The sequence below is a fragment of the Triturus cristatus genome, chromosome 6 (assembly GCF_964204655.1).
Source record: "Triturus cristatus chromosome 6, aTriCri1.1, whole genome shotgun sequence".
Classification (NCBI taxonomy): domain Eukaryota; kingdom Metazoa; phylum Chordata; class Amphibia; order Caudata; family Salamandridae; genus Triturus; species Triturus cristatus.
Window position 1 is genome coordinate 386,935,880 of NC_140589.1, and position 16,732 is coordinate 386,952,611.

The window sequence follows — 16,732 nt, forward strand, 5'->3', positions numbered from 1 at the left end:
TTAGTTCGTTCAGGTGAGCACGGTTACATAGAGCAAGTGTTTAGAAATGACAAGATGGCGAAAAAGGCTCCTTATAGAACCCCCCAATGTCGATATGCAGAGACTCTACTTTCGAAGCATTGCCATACTACACTCGCTGTCTTCTCTGACATATCTTTTGTCCTTTTTTCTTCCACTCCCCAGTTGCTCTCGCCGTCTCCTTCTCTTCTTTTTCTTCTTCCTCATATCAGTCCCGCTCCACGTTTACCCACTTTCCCCTTCTCCCCATCCCATTCTTGTCTCCTTTTCCCTCTCACTGCCTGTTCTTTGCTTTCTCTCTTACCGGTTTTCCATTCTCCTTTCTCCCTTCCAGTTCTCCAAAGCCTCTGGCTGCCTTTCTCTTTCTGTCCATCTCTTACCAATTTCTCCATTACCACTTCCCCATTTCTCGCCTTTGCGCCCTGACTTTTTTTCTACTTTGTTCCTCTCTTCCCCTTTCTACGCCACTAAATCCTATTTCTCACTATTCTCCTCTCCTTTTCCTTCAGGCTATGTTACAATTTTGAAATGACATACCACTATCCCTGAATATTACATGGAAGCAAATTTAGAATTTGGACCAGTGTGCCTCTGCAGTTTCTGTGACCTGGCCAAAAAGTACATGAAAAAGCTGAAATTGAATCATAAATCCAAAGCTGTTCTAATCAGGGGCCCCGGAAATAAGTTTGGCCCTGGCACTCAAAATCCTTAAGATGTCCCTGTGCATTTGGTAAAGTTTTCATGTTAATCGCAGCACCCATCATGAGCTGCAATTAACACGAAAACCTTAACAAATGCACACAATCCCCACGCAGCCCAACCGTATTAAGAAAAGAAATGCAGCAACATAGCTCCCAAGGTTTTAAATTGCAATGTGGGATGTTTTCATAATTTCACTGTAATTATTAGTGCCATTTGAACAGGGCTGGCTTTAGTGCTGGTGACGCCTGGTGCGACAATGTTTGTTGGCGCCCCAATGACCACCTCCACCACGGATACTCTCATTACCAACCTTTAACAGTGACCCTCAAGTCTCCATAACCCCTCTCTCTTTCATATTTATTTTGTTTAATAGCGACACTCATACCAGTGTAAGGTGTTAAGCACTTTACATCGAATACACATTACACAGAGACACTGAATCATAGTGTGTAAATCAATGTATAGGAAATGTTACATCAGACAGAGGAATAAAATGTCTCTTAACAGAGCTGGGCTGCTAGGCCTTTAAGCAAACGTTTGTAGTGATATTTGGCTCTGCACACACGCGCGGTGTGGTTCGTGGCACACATAGCCATCACTGCAGCGCACACAGACAATACACTGCCGCACACAGAGGAAAATAGGGAAACATTGGTGAAGACATCATTATGCCAGCCTTCTCCAACCATGTTCCATATACATATGCCAGGAAATGGGCAGTTGCCCAGGCCCCAGCATTATACAAAAATCATGTAGGATTGGATGAGGACTCACTTCACCATAAAATCCAATTAAAATGACAACCTACTGCACAAAGGCAGTACCCAATTAAGCAAGAAGCTAAAAAACAGGTCAGGGAGATCTTAGATCAACTTGAATACCAAGGGGTGACTGAAACATGCGCCTCATCAATGAACAATCCTTTGTTTCCTGTTTCCAAACCAGACAATACATATCGTCTAGTTTTGGATTACAGACACCTGAACACTTGTTCTAAAACCTTTGCTGTGCAAAATGCACACAGTACAGCATTAATAAATAACATTGTGTGTAAAAAGTATAAAACTACATTGGATATTTCAAATGGTTTCTTTTGTCACAACATAGCACCTGAAAGTAGGTACTTGACAGCTTTCTCAATAATGTGGACCCACAATCACGTCTGTCAACTCCCACAAGGGTTCAAAAACAGCCTGGGGTTATTCTCAGCAAGAGTAACGGAGTTACTACAAATTCATGATGACGAGGCATTGTCATATGTCGATGATATCTATCTGACAGACGATGACCTGGATAGGCACTTGAACAGGGTGAACACCATTATACTGGGCTTTGCCTCTGAGGGTTATAAATTCAACTTGCCCATCTCAATGTCCTTTTCCTAGGATATGAACTTTCAAGTGAAGGCAAAAGCCTGGCAGCTAACTGTTTAGAAAAGTGTGCCCTGCTCCAACCTCCAAAAACACTGAAAAATTTACAGTTGATTCTAGGTTTCCTAAATTTTGGAAGAATTTACATTCTAAATTACGCAGAAAGGGTTAAACCTCACTACAAATTAATCAAACCTGATTTCAAAATCAAAAATTGGACACAGGAACACACAAATATCCTGCGTTCACTACAAGCTGACATGTTAGCAACAAATCACTTACAAAAATGCGTAAATACACACAATTTAGTGATCCGAATATTTTCGTGTCAATGCAGATTCACCTACTTAACTTTTAATGAAGGTGAAAAAGTACCATGTGAATACAAATCACATTTGTGTACACAAGTGGAAATGCGCTTCACTTCTACAGAAAAAGTTCTGACAGCAGTTCAAACCGCTGTAGCAAAAGAAAGAGGTCTAGCTCAGGGGAAATGCATTATTGTTGTGACTCCGGCACCAGCCTTAGAGGCAGTTACAAAAGCGAGCATTCCAAATGCAAAAGCTTTATATCCAAGATGGATACAATGGGTTAATTATTTTGCTGCAACAGATGGTGAATATGTTTTTGATCCTAATTTAGAAACACAAGTATTCCTGCAATACGAACACAAATGTCCTCTGCCTATTGAGATTCTCCCTCTTGACCAGTATGAATTAATAATTTATAGTGACGGATCAGCACAACTCGCTACGAGAAGTAAGCAAGCTTACAGTGCAGCATGTGCGATCATTAAAGGTTGTATGCGCAATGGTAAATTCCGACCGATGGTCACTAAAACACAATCTCTAGGAGATTGTACAGCTCAGCGAGCAGAACTACAAGCATTCAAATTGGCACTTGAAAATATGGATTACGAATTCCCCACACTTATAGTGTGCAATTCTTTTTACTGTGTTCAATCATATAATTAATATTTACAGAATTGGCTTTAAACTGGACTACGAAACACTCATGTGATACACATGCTGAGTCATCAACGTGATGGCATTCACGTTGCAGGGAATTCATTGGCTGACGAAGCCGCAAAGGGGGCTGTGCATACGGCTTCCGTAGCTGCAATCACTCGTTCAAAAACGAAAATAGACAATGAGATAATGTTGTGTGTCAATGCTTCAAGCAGGGCAGTGGTGCAGCGTTACCTAAAACATTTCCACTCAAATACTCGCATATAATTGATGTGAACAACGTTCCGTTTGCTTGAATCCCTGGAGTGGGGGATAGGGTCATTCCAAACATGGAACGTAGAGCAGCTTCGATTTATGAAGCACATCTGGGAGAGGGTCTGTCACATCAAGGGATCTCTAAAACCATATTAACATTAAAAGAGATGTACAGGTGGCCTGGAATAAATACACCGATTCACAGCTTCATCAATAACTGCATAGACTGCAATAGAGATCGCAGTGCAGAACGCCACCAGACACCAGACAACGAAGTAGCCTGCCCAGTACAGACACCATTGTTAGACAGCATTAGACTATCTACGCACAGGCGTCCTTTTCGACAAATGAAATCCCACAGACACTAAATCAAGGTTCCTATGGATGTGGCCTCATCGCTCGGCTGACACTTGAATTGTTATAAAAGATTTACGAGTCTTTATCAGCACATACGCAATTGGCACACTACATTCTGACCAGGGCCCTGGGTTTAGCTCTCGTGCTTAAAATGAAGCCATGGTCAGTTTGAGCATTGCATTGCGCTACTCCTCTCCATTCCATCCTGAGGGAAATTTGGTTGTGGAAAGGAAAAACCGGGACATAAAGCAGTCTATAACAGCTAGAGTATTAGGTTCAGGTGATGGGTGGGTTAAACATCTTTATGGGGTCCAACGCCCATTAGACAATTTGCCAAGAAGTTCTCTAGGAGGGGTAACTCCATATGATGTCCTATTTGGGACAAGAATGTGGGTTCCTGATCTCGAATGTAAAGGCACAGTGGTGGAAAATAAACCATTTGAAAGATTGGTTTGCCTTTTTTACAGGACTTAAATGAACTAAGATCGAAACAAAGCATCGTGCTCCTGAAGCCAACCACCACTGGGGAAAATCCAGCCGTCCCAGCAAGGCCTGTCTGGATCCCAAAGCTCGGGGATCTAGTCAGAGAGAAGATCGAGGACAAGAAGGAATTTGGGGCTTCTTACAGACCTGTCCTGGCAATCCACGGATCAAGAACAGTACTTCTGCCGCCCCTTGCTGGCAAAAAGGAGAAAAGATTTGTGTCCTTCGACCTCATCAAACTACACTATGTGGCCGATACTAAGCAGTAGGCCATGTGGACTCCAACCAAGTAGCAGACGCAATCCTCTAGCTACAATCCAAGAGGTTCAAACTGAAAGACTCATTTACAGTGAGGATCCAACAGTAAGAAATGAAGGACTAAGCAACAATGCTATGGAAATCCTTCATCTTGAAACCCAAATTACAGTTCGTCCTGATACACCTGTCTACACAAACGTCACAAGTGATCCACTGGTTCCAGCGATTTCAACGAATCCTGTTGCAATTTCAACCATTGACAGAACTGCCTCTGGCTATTTCATTAAATTTGATATGTTTTCTGAGGATCCAAGCGAACTTGAAACAACAACAGCCAAAAGAACTTTCAAAGAACAAGCACAAGACTTTTTTCATCTCCTGAAAAAGACTTATCTGGTTTCACCATGGATTGAACTATGGATTATTTCTGGAATCTTTTTCTTTCTGCTTTGGCTAGCTTTAATAATGACTCTGAGCATGCTGATAAATGGAAGATATATTCATTTGGACACAGGAAGTAAAACTGTGAACTTTCTTTTGAAACCACACAAATCATCCCATTGTGAAACAAGAGACTTGTCAGCAGTGAACAGCACAGCCGTTCCTATACAAAATGGTATAATTTGGGATAAAACAGATTATGATATATTCGGTCCGTCGGAACTTTTGAAGATGCCACACTTATTTAAAATTTCATTAAGCGACTTTATTACCTCCAGTACCTATTCTGATGGTTGGAACTTTGAAACATGATGTCTGATCTAGAAAGATCTGCTGCATTCTCTAACCATGAATACATAGATGATTCAACGGACTATAAACAGCTTTTTTGTTACAAGCACTATGGGCATCATTTCTTGCATAAATCTGCAACACCTAGAAATGTATTTATGTATAACCAATGGGAACATTGTCCTACACCACCAAGGGGTGGCTCAAAAATGTTTGCAATGAAGTTTCCATATTTTTCAGGGTACAATACATCCAATCCAGAAACTTTTTAATTTAAAAATGTGAACAAAACAGGAACGAAAAATATGTTAACCTACACGCAGCCTTTATTGCCCAGCTGTCTAGACAGGGTTTTGACTTTTGGAAAGGCACAATTGACACAAAATCTGTCTGGGGTACAAAAGATTGGCAAGTACAGGGGATAGAACATTGTTTAGAGCCTGCATCATCCCACAGCAGATAATGTTTTTGAACGACACTGTCCAACAGACTTCTTGCCTTGCTTTAGCCAAGATCAGACATGAACACACCGTCCATACCTACACCTGCAAGTAATAGCACTACACAAGGGGTGGTCGACGTACATACTATTCTACAAAACAACTGATCAGGTTCCAAATTGAAAAAATGGTTTCTCTGACCCACAGACACAAACATCTGTCAAGAAAAATTCCTGAACAAGATACAAGGTCTAATAATAAATAGGCCAGACCCATGCTATGTTCAAAGACAGCATCCAGGGGTAGTAGCAACATACAGTGTAGGAAAATTATGCCTTGATTGGCTACAGACATCTACACTAGAGGATGTGAAACAACACTTATCTTTACTTAAAGAAGACGCAGACCTTCTTGCTAGGTCCAAGAAAGCCGCGTCAAAAATGTTTCATATATGCTGGCATCTATGCTGCTTATAATGAAATATGGAAGGTTACCCAAGCAGACACCACAGAAAGAATACAAGAAATACGTCTCAATTACGTTCTATTCTGTTGTTAGGCTGGACGCTACGAAACTTGCGTGCAGGCTATGTGCGTTTAATCAACACGTCTTCTCTGTTTTCAGATTACAATCTCACTGAGAAACAGATCGAACTGGCACAAATGGGAGCAAAGTATAAAGTGCCGAGCATGAATAACTGGAAAAATTGCCATTTACTGTAGCAGAAAAACCAGCTACAGAATGGATCATACATGGCAAAATAACTCTGCCTGTTACAACTTTCCATTTTCATCATTGCCTTAAACACATGCCAGTAGGCAAATATGAAAGGTTGGGTAAAGAATACATCAGGACATCCTGGGTTTTACCGTACACACACAGATGTTGGAGTGGGGGCGTGAAGTGTTTATTAGTGGTACACACTGTGAAAATGCACTGAGCGGTTCACACATATGTCGGGATATTAGTTTACACGGGCCTGTAGCGGTTCCACTGCAAATTTATCCTGCCACCTGCAAGGTTCACCAGCCGCTGTGATTAATCCAGCATTTGGACAACTTTCAAATGGGAGTTACGTCATGTTGAATGATCAGAGCTGTTGTGGCATGATGCCAGGTATCCTATATCTAGTAATGGTCTTGTTCCCCCAAATAGACACAGTCAGGGAGTCGCCTTTACGGCCTTCACTGAACATCTCTTCTATACGAATTGATACTTTAAGCTGAATAAAAGCCATTTTTTACAACAAACCGTGTCTTTGACCTCGGCCAAAGAAACCTATGATCTACAAGTCGCAAGGACTTCGGCTGAGATAGAGGCTCTGTTAAGGATAAATTGCCCTACACATTTCTTAAACATGTCTGATAGGAGCGGTATTGTGCATGTATTTAAGACCGTATGTTCGGGACTGTTAACACCTTTTCAAGCAGTCCACGGAATCAGTCCAAACTTCATGCACTCAGTGTTTGGTGGTCTGCGCTAATACTAGCAATCGTCGCAGGAATCCTATTTTTATTCCTACTGCTGCGCTATGGCAAGCCAATTCACCAGCGTCACTCCCAGCACCTTGGAGAATGCTCTCCTGGAAAGGAAGTGTCGTGAGCGCATAGTACAACTATTGGGTTTACCTCGTCTACGAGAACTAAATACCACATGGTTTCTGTCTTGCAGACCAATCTGGCAAGATTGCATCTAACCTGTTCTACGCTGCCTGCTTTGCGGTGAAGAATGCGTGCTAGACATCTGTCTAACACTCCCATCAGTCATGCCAATGGATATCGATACTCTGCTGGACACAATAATGGCCCATGCTCTGTGTTGTCCCAAGAGGCTACCGATCCTGATGACGGCATTCACTGAGAGCTCACAGACGCAACATGCTACTGCTGAGGAACGAGATGGATCAACAGGCACACAGGTGACATCGGCAACAAACACTGCTACTGACGATGCATCACATCTATGTGCAGTTAGCCTTCTAAATGAGGTAATCGACCTATCACCGACAACGGTAGAAGACTTTTTGTCTACAGGATTACCGAATTTCATGTTTTCTCCAGCATCTTCAAAACACTTTTGATTTGGCTCACATTGTACCATATAATCTATGAATTCGGCCTTCATTTTTTTCTCTCTCTCTTCTTCAAAACAAAAGACAAATTTGGCAATGATCACTTTTGTGAATATTGACTTTTTTTCTTTTGTGGCTAAAAAACTCTGCTTACAGTAAAACTATTCATAGAGAACAGACTTCTTTGAAACACTTCCAGGGACACATTGTCACCTTTCTTCGCATTTATGTACCATGACATGAAATGGCTTTGAACTTTTTCTTCTGTGATTACGAACCATTTCATCATATGTATATATGTACGTTCATTCATTTAGCATCCAATGTAAACGTATGCTTAGAATGAAACATTGCTTTGATTTGTACAGCACTTTTGCATTCCATTTTTAGCTGACAGTTTTAATATGAACTCATTTTAAAGATGCTTCTACAAATGTTTTTAGTGAACATGTGATACTCAATTTTATGTGTTTAGCATGTTTAGCATTTAGTAATATCGATCATTCGTCAATGAAGTGGGTGTTGTGTTTCGTTTTGGATGCCCGTACATAGGTTTCCCTGAATCATGTCCTTATATAGGCACAATTCGTATTGCCCTTATTTAGGCATAGCATCCCAGTCCTTATTTAGGCATTAGCCATGTACAGGCATGGTCACCTACATCCGTCCATCCCACGTCACAACGAGTTCTAAGAAACCAGACCCTTAAGCCATCTGGACTTTTCCTAGTTCGGATTATTGCTTTCTCCAAGAACTCATCTATTATGCATGAACTACTATTTCTTCGGGGTTCACCCATGATGTCTTCCTCTGCCTGACTTTACGTCAGTGCTAGCATTCCTAAACACCTTCCAGGTGTAAATATACCTTCCCTTACATTGGCAAACCACAGCACGGCTCGGCACAAATTGACTGCATGGTTCGCCACAGCAAGTTCAGAAGAGACCATATCCCGGTGTGACGCACTGACCGGGTGCTGTCATCCCTGCTCACAGAGAATCCAGCTTCCAGTGTTCTGACTCCCTTAGCGGGGTGTTGAGACCCGGAAAAGAGATTCCCACCTCTCTCATTGTAAAGGTATGGACCTGACTAGAACCTAGAGGGACTCTTGGCATACAAACTTAGTATATACCATACTATAAGAAACAGCACCTACTTCTTACCTCCTCGCACTACACCTAGGTTAGGTTCACTGGGGTAGAACTATTTAGAAGCATCAGACGAGTATTCACTTTTTAGCCTGTGTAATTTATGTATGTATATATCAATATATGTCATAGCTAAAAGACAATGCTATTGCAGTATTAATTCTTCTTACTGCTTACGCTGTGCGTATTATATCTTGCTTCCTGTCTAATGATTGTAACAGCTCATATCTCTTACACGAGAAACAAGACTGTTCAATAAATCTTTTATTGAAACGACCGTCTATCTATTTCTGTGTAACTCTTGAGAAACTAAGCATGCACGATTGACTGAGTGAAACTGTTATCTATTGTTTCCACAATTCTGAGATGCGTTCCGATTCTAAGGGAAACAAAGTTATCATGTTCATGCGGTTGTCAGAAACTAATCTCTTCTTGTTTATTCGAGAAGTTTCTAGTGACCTCTGAGTTAGCTGGCACACAAAGTAATTAAGTTTAATGTACTCGATAGGAGCATACTGACCTTAGTCCTATGCAAAAACAATAGTGTATATTATTCCAATGCGCAGAGCCTATAAGGGAAATAGGAACTAAACTACACTTTTGCCCCTCCTGAACACTTTAATGGGGATCCTAATAAAGCGCAGATATTCCTTACTCAATGCTCTCTTCACTTTCTATGCCGACCAGTAATTTTTGTAGGTAACCAGTCTAAAACTGCATTCATGTTGTCTTATATGAGCGGCGATGCAGCCTCATGGGCCATGCCCTTGGTTTCACAAAATTATCCTATGTTTTATGATTTTGGAAGGTTGAAGACAGAGTTTCTCCGTATTTTTGATCGCAGAGCAATTTCCCGGGCAACGGATAATGAATTACTTGACCTAAAACAAGGAAATCGGGATTTAATTTCATATTTGGTGCAATTCAATAAATTAATTGTTGAAACAAATTGGCCTGAAAGCAAAAGAGCATCTTTCATCAAACTAGGGTTGCGTGAAGAATTGAAAGACGCCATGGCCCAAATTCCTGACCATCCTACAGAGGTGTCCAAATTAGTTGATTAGGTTTTACAAATTGACCAGCGGCTGTTTGAAAGAAGAACAGAACGCAAGAGAGAATTTCGTCCTTTACCGCCACGATATGATGGAAGTAAGTTCGAAGCAACTAAAACCTCAGAGACACAACCTACTTAAGACCCCGTGCAGATCTACAGTGTTAGAGGTCCTCTATCTAAAGAAGAGAAGGAATAGAGAAGATCAGGAAACTTATGTTTATATTGTGGACAATCCGGGCATTTTGCGAAGGAATGCCCTAAGAAGCCAAAAATGAATAATCCGGTAAAAGAGAAGAACCATCAGTGAAGAGGGTTGCCCTGATGGATGTAAACCCTAAGTCGACCCCGATTCATCAACAAGTGGCTAACACCTTACAGTCATCTTCCCCCCACCTTACAGTATCTTTTGAGATCAGCTTCAGAACCATGAAACTTTTAGAGGTCTTGTGTATGCTTAATTCTGGTGCCACTGGGAACTTCTGCGACATTAAGTATGCTAAGAGGATAGGAATATCATTTGTTGAAAAAAAGGCTCCAGAACCAGTCTGTGCAGTGGACGGTACCAACTTATCTTCAGGCCCCACTATGGACGAAACTAAAAGTGTTGAATTGAGGGATTCACAAGGGCATCAAGTGCGAATATCATTCAACCTTATGGACGCTCCTCAATTTCAGTTGAGTTTGGGTTTGCCTTCGATAACCGAACACAACCCTAAAATTGGCTGGGAGAAAAGAACAGTTCAACTCAATTCTAGTTACTGTCTTCAGCATTCCTATAAATCTCCAGAACGAATCAACGATTCTTACCCAGCCAGGATTTTAGCCACTAAGTCTAATTTTGTCTGTGCTACTGAGAAGGCAGTCATACCTCCGGAATACAAAGATTTGGTGTCAGTGTTTGACAAGGTGGAAGCAGAGAAATTGCCCCCGCACAGGCCCTACGGCTGCAAGATCGAGCTGGTACCTGGGGCCAACCTGCCTTGTAGTAGAATTTATGCCTTCACTGAGAAGGAGAACACAATTCTGAAGGAGTACCTTGAGCAATATTTGGCCAACCGTTTCATAAGTCCTTCCCAATCCCGGTTTTGTCGCCTCTTTTTTTTGTCCCCAAGAAGAACCAAGAATTAAGAACGTGCATTGATTACCACCCTATAAACCAAGTGACAGTCAAGAACTGATATCCTTTGCCCCTGATATCAGTATTATTAGATCAGGTGACAGAGGCAAGAGTGTTCACTAATTGGATCTTCGTGGAGCCTACCACTTAATTTGTGTGGCTGAGAGTGACAAATGGAAGACTGCATTTTGCACCAGATTTGGATTTTACAAGTACCAAGTAATGCCCTACAGAATATGTAATGCTCCCGCTGCCTTCCAACATTTCGTGAACGATGTCTTGCAGGAGTTTTTGGACTACACCGCAGTGGTTGATATAGATGACATTTTAATTTCTCTAAAAATCTGCAAGAACATGTAACACATGTTAGAGCGATCTTGAAAAGATTGTTGGAAAATAACCTCTATGTGAAGTTAGAAAAATTTGACTTTTATGTGAAGAAGGTGGAGTTCTTGGGTTTTGTTTTATCAGAAAAGGGAATCTCCATGGATCCCACTAAGATTCAGACCATCCCAAATTGGCCCTCTCTTAAGAACGTGAAGGAGGTTCAGAGCTTCCTTGGTTTCACCAATTTCTTCTGCCGTTTCACAAAGGAATTTTCCAAAAGAGTTGTCCCTATCACCAGGTTCTTGAGGAAAGGTATTCCATTTCAATGGTCAGATGATCCTGCGGAGGTTTTTAAGTTTTTGAAGGAATCTTTTACCTCAGCACCAATTCTTCTTCATCCGGACCCAGAAGGCCCATTCTGCGTTGATACCGATGCCTCAGACTTGGCCATTGGAGGAGTACTATCCCAGCAACATAAGAAAACGGGCCAGCTTCACCCTGAAGCATTTTGTTCCCAGAAGTTGACTTAACCAGAAATAAATTACTCGACTGCAGACAAGGAACTGCTGGCTGTTAAAGACGCTTTTCAGGAATGGCGACACTACCTACTTGGAGCCTGCCATGTCGTCACTGTATTCACCGACCATAAGAATCTCCAATTTTTTTAACCTGCGGAGACCCTAATCCCCCGACAGCTAAGATGGTTATACTTTGCTGACTTCAATTTCACCATCACCTACCAACCTGGTTCTGCAAACAGTAAAGCTGATGCCCTTTCTAGAATTGATACACTACCTGGAAATGGAGAGGCTGAAGAACTCCCGATAATTCCTGAGGACAAGTTTGTTTGTGCCCTGCAATATTCTAAAATTAAGGAAAACATTTGGGAAAACATGTCTGAAGATGAAATTTTGTATTGGGCCAAAGAAAATAGGACCAGAAGTGTGAAGGAGAATCTTCCTTATGTGGAAGACACCTTGTATTTGCCTACCTGAGAGTTACAAGAAATTGGCCTTAAGGCTTGTCACAATGACCCATTGGCTGGCCATAAAGGTGTGTTAAAAGCCACAGAGTTACTGAAGAGACATTTTGGTGGCCTGAAATGGCTGCCCAAATAGGACAACATTTTCAAACTTGTGACAAATGCATTTGAGGGAAAACTAATTGACAGGCCCCGGAAGCTGAATTACAGCCCCTTCCCACTGCCCCCTACCCTTGGCACACTATAACCATGGACCATATTGTGGACTTACCAGTAAGTCAAGGTTTTGACACCATTTTGGTGTTTGTAAACACCTTCTAAAAAACGAGCCACTTTATTCCGCTTAAAAGGGTTCCAGGGGCCGTTCAGCTTGCCCAACTATTCTCACACCACATTGTCAGAGCTCATGGTATCCCAGTAGTGGTAATTTCTAATCGGGATCCCCAATTTGTTTCTAAATTTTGGAAGGACTTCAGACAACTACTAGGAATTGATTCACAATATTCCACTAGCTATCATCTCGAAACGGATGGTCAAACTGGAAGGCTTAACCAGGAGACTGAACAATATTTATGCCTATACCAAGAGGGTGAGTGGTCTGATTTAATCTGAATGGCAGAATTTGCATACAATAATGCTGCTCATTCTTCCACTGGTTACACCCCATTTTATTTGAACACTGGTAGACATCCAAATATCATCTTAGGAAAATCAGATGGCTCAAGTCCTGCCATAAAAGAGTTCCAAGAAACCTACCAAACCGCTAGAGAACACTTAAGTAAGACCAAGAGCTCTTATGAGAAACAAGCTGACAAAAAGAGAAGAAGTAATCCAGAATACACTGTCCACTCAACACCTTAATTTAAAGGGAAATAGAAAGTTTCAACCAAGATACCAGGGTCCTTTTCAAGTCAATAAAATGTAAATCCAGTGACAGTGAAACTCTCTTTGTCCCCTCAAATGAAAATCCATCCTGTTTCCCATTTATCATTACTTAAAAAGAATACCCCTAATTTTAGGGCAACTACCCCTCCAGATCCGGTTGTCATAGACTATCACCTTGTATATGAAGTGAGCAGAATACTCGATTCTAAGTTTAAGAATGGAAAGCTCATAAAATGGAAGGGGTTTGGCCCATAGGAAAGATCCTGGGAACCATCAAATAATGTGCATGCTCCAATATTGGTAAAACAATTTCATTCTGCTTTCCCAAACAAGCCTATTCAGGGAGGGACTTCCTTGAGAGCTGGTACTGGCAGGAACAACATTGCTCGCATTCTAAGGAACTCACCTAGAAGGAAGAAGATCTATTTTGCCCTTTACCCTCAGTGGTTTTTGCGGAGCCTCCATTCCAAGCTGCTGTTACAAAGATTAATGTCTGAATCTGCCCACATGGACTTTTCGGAATCTCAAGATGGCGGCCGCCATCGCAACCGTTTTCAGCACTCTAGTTCTTTGGTGATTCCTCGATCTGAAGTGTACCGTACTGAGTGCGCGCTCTGAAGGCCACGCACTTCAACTGACTCTTTTGGCGAGTGAGCGGTGTCTTGCTATTGAGCTCTCTCTGGGGAGATTTCTAGTTAGTCGTAGCTTTTTCCTGTGATAGTCCACCCCCTTTTTCCAGAGTGGGTTTGCACACCGGGGTCCTCCCCTTTTGAGAAACCAGTGTCTCGTCTTAAAACCCCAAAATATCAACGTCCTGAAGAGCTCCTGTGGAAGGTCACTGTAGGAAGCCGTGCGGACAGTAAGAAAGAATCTTTCTCTTCATCTTGCTAATTTTGGGAGAAGAATATAATATTTCACATTATCTACGAACTCTCAGAGATTTTTGAACATTCATCTTTTCTCGTTGAGACACTATCATTCCTCAATAATTCCTGGTTCAATTGAAATCTCTCATCATTAAGCCTCTCTCCAACCTTTTTCCTCAAGGAAGGTTAAAGCAACAGATAACATAAAAACTGAATAAGATTATCAACCACCCTTCTAGAGAGGGGCTAGCCTTCATTAAGCTTCAGGTGTGTGAGTGACAATAAGGAATAGAGATTAACCAGAACAGAAATTTATGTGAGGAAATGAGTAGAATTATTGTGATGCATTAACGTTCACACAGGTCTTGTTGTTCCTTACCAGATAGAATAACGAAATAGAATACTCATAAAATACTGAAGGTACAGACGATCACTGGATCTGGGTGTTGTCTCTCTTTTTCTACACACTTCCCCTTTCCCTCTTGTAGAAGAGTTGTCCAAGTTATTGATACTGTCTGGGCACTCAGCTGCAGAGGGAAGTTGGGACAAAGCATCTGCTCGGGTTAAATATTGGTGTAGTCGGGAGCCTCTGTCTTGACATGGTGTTATTGGTATAGCGGAGTATGTCTGAATAAATCCTACCTCTCCGCTTTGGAGGATAGCAATATTATGTATAGATTATTGACTAGGTAGGAGTTAATAGCAAAACTGAAATATCATATAAAGTTTCTAGATGTGGTACCAAGTTTTTCTTTAGGGATCTTATTTGATCGTTGGTGTACGGGGCTGCTTGCCTTTTATCAGTGGTGAGAGTGATCTAGAACACACTGGCAAAGTGATCTGTCCAGGCTGGATTAGTCACTTAAGAGTTTTTTTATTATGTTCAGTTAGCAGACTATCTCAAAAATGGGTCCCTTGGTGTGAACTGCATCTTTTACCTGTTAATGCAGTCCAGCGGATTTTAGCAATTCGATTCAGGGAATTTGATTGGAGTCTGTGGAGAAGTATTACCCTGGGTTGCATTTTCCAAGCAGGAGATTGGTAGCCATTTCTACAATTATGGAGCTGAAACTGACAACTTACATCTGAAACTGGAATTTATATTCTATAGTTGGTAGCAGATGAATATATGGATGATTTCCTGCTAGTTTGATATGAGTTACTGAGAGATCAGTTAATTCTGTGAGAGTTCCTTTGAAGTGCACTTTAGATTGCATGTGAGATTTTGTAAGCATTGATCTGATTTGTTTTTAAAAACCAGACAACCTTCTCCTTGTCTTTTTCTTTGCTCAGTCAGAAAAGGTATGCCCTTTGTCACTAGATCTGTAAGCCTTTTGGTGACGGTTAATTACACAATATCACTGTAATGGAAGACATAGGTTCAGCTTTTTCCGTCTTGAAAACATGGGGTTCAGTTTGTGTATGACTGCAGACTTCATTTTGTAAAGGGAAGAAGGGTGTTGAGAGGAAGACAAAAGTATGTTGAAGGCCCAGTATGGTTGTATGGGAATGTGATGTGTAGAGTAGGGGTGATTGGTGGAGTACTAGAGTGCATAATTGTAAGAAATATATTAGTCACAGTCTTTACACGTTTTCTTTTCTGCTTTTGCCAGCTTTAAAACTGAATTCATTATGTCATATAAATAGGGCACATTTTGTATATTAACTGAGACATGTCTAGAGGGTGCCTCGGAAGTCCACAAGGAGGCTAGTATTTTGAGTCCTGACTAACATTTTTTTTTTTTAAAGCATGCTGCAATGAACAATGAAAAAACAAAAAACATTGTATTTTGTATATAGTACATCACTTTACGGTCATAAAGGTAAACATTTGTAAGATACTAAATCCCTTCATTTGAGGCTTTGGAGACCGTTTGCAGTGCACTCACTCTAAAGTGGTAAATAAGAAAAAAGTGGAGATTTACCCTAGTTTTAGGTGTAGATATCTATGTGAGGCGACCTATTCATGTAAATTTATCTTAGCGAATTGGCAAACATGTGAGTCTTCCTATTCACAAGACTTTATTGTAAGTAGAGATGTCTTCAGTAGAGGTTAGTGTAGTTTACAATACAATAGCTCAGGAAGTCATAAATAAGTGACTAATATTTTCAGTATGTACTTGAACCGTTCCTTTCCCCCAGTACCACTACCCAGATTCTCTCTATTTTCTTTATTGTTAGGGTGGTCAAAATATTGACTGTATTGTTAAATCTTTTGATGTTTGTCTTGTCAATGAACTGTTTGACACTAGTTGTGTCTTTCTAAGTAAACTATTGTCAGTTTTCATGTACTGTAGCATGTTCATGTACTGTAGCATGCTTAGTAAGTACCTGCTGTATATATGTAGTGGCATTAATTACTTCCTTTGTTGTCTTTAAACACTTCACTCTCAGGAGATGGTGGATTGGCGGGTAATTCATTTGGAGCATTTTTTGTATTCATATCTATCATTAATGAGAAATGAATCTTGGGGGTGAAAATGAGTAATCATTTCCTTAGTAAGTAAGGGAATCTTTTGCCATATGCAAAGAAGTTTGATTTCTTTTAAGACTCATAATTGTGTTAAGCCCAATTATTCTATTTTAATATTGAATGTCACAAATTACATGTTCAATAATGCAACACGTACTGTGATGTTAGTACTGATTCCATAATCACACTGCAGTATTTCTATAACATTGTAACATCGGAATATTAT

General features: G+C 40.9%; 1 protein-coding gene across 1 annotated transcript in view; it reads right to left on the minus strand.

The window, feature by feature from the left end:
• SNTG2 (syntrophin gamma 2) overlaps positions 1 to 16,732 on the minus strand; it is a 1,181,343-nt gene that overhangs the window by 222,077 nt on the left and 942,534 nt on the right. The gene's annotated exons all lie outside the window — the stretch shown is intronic.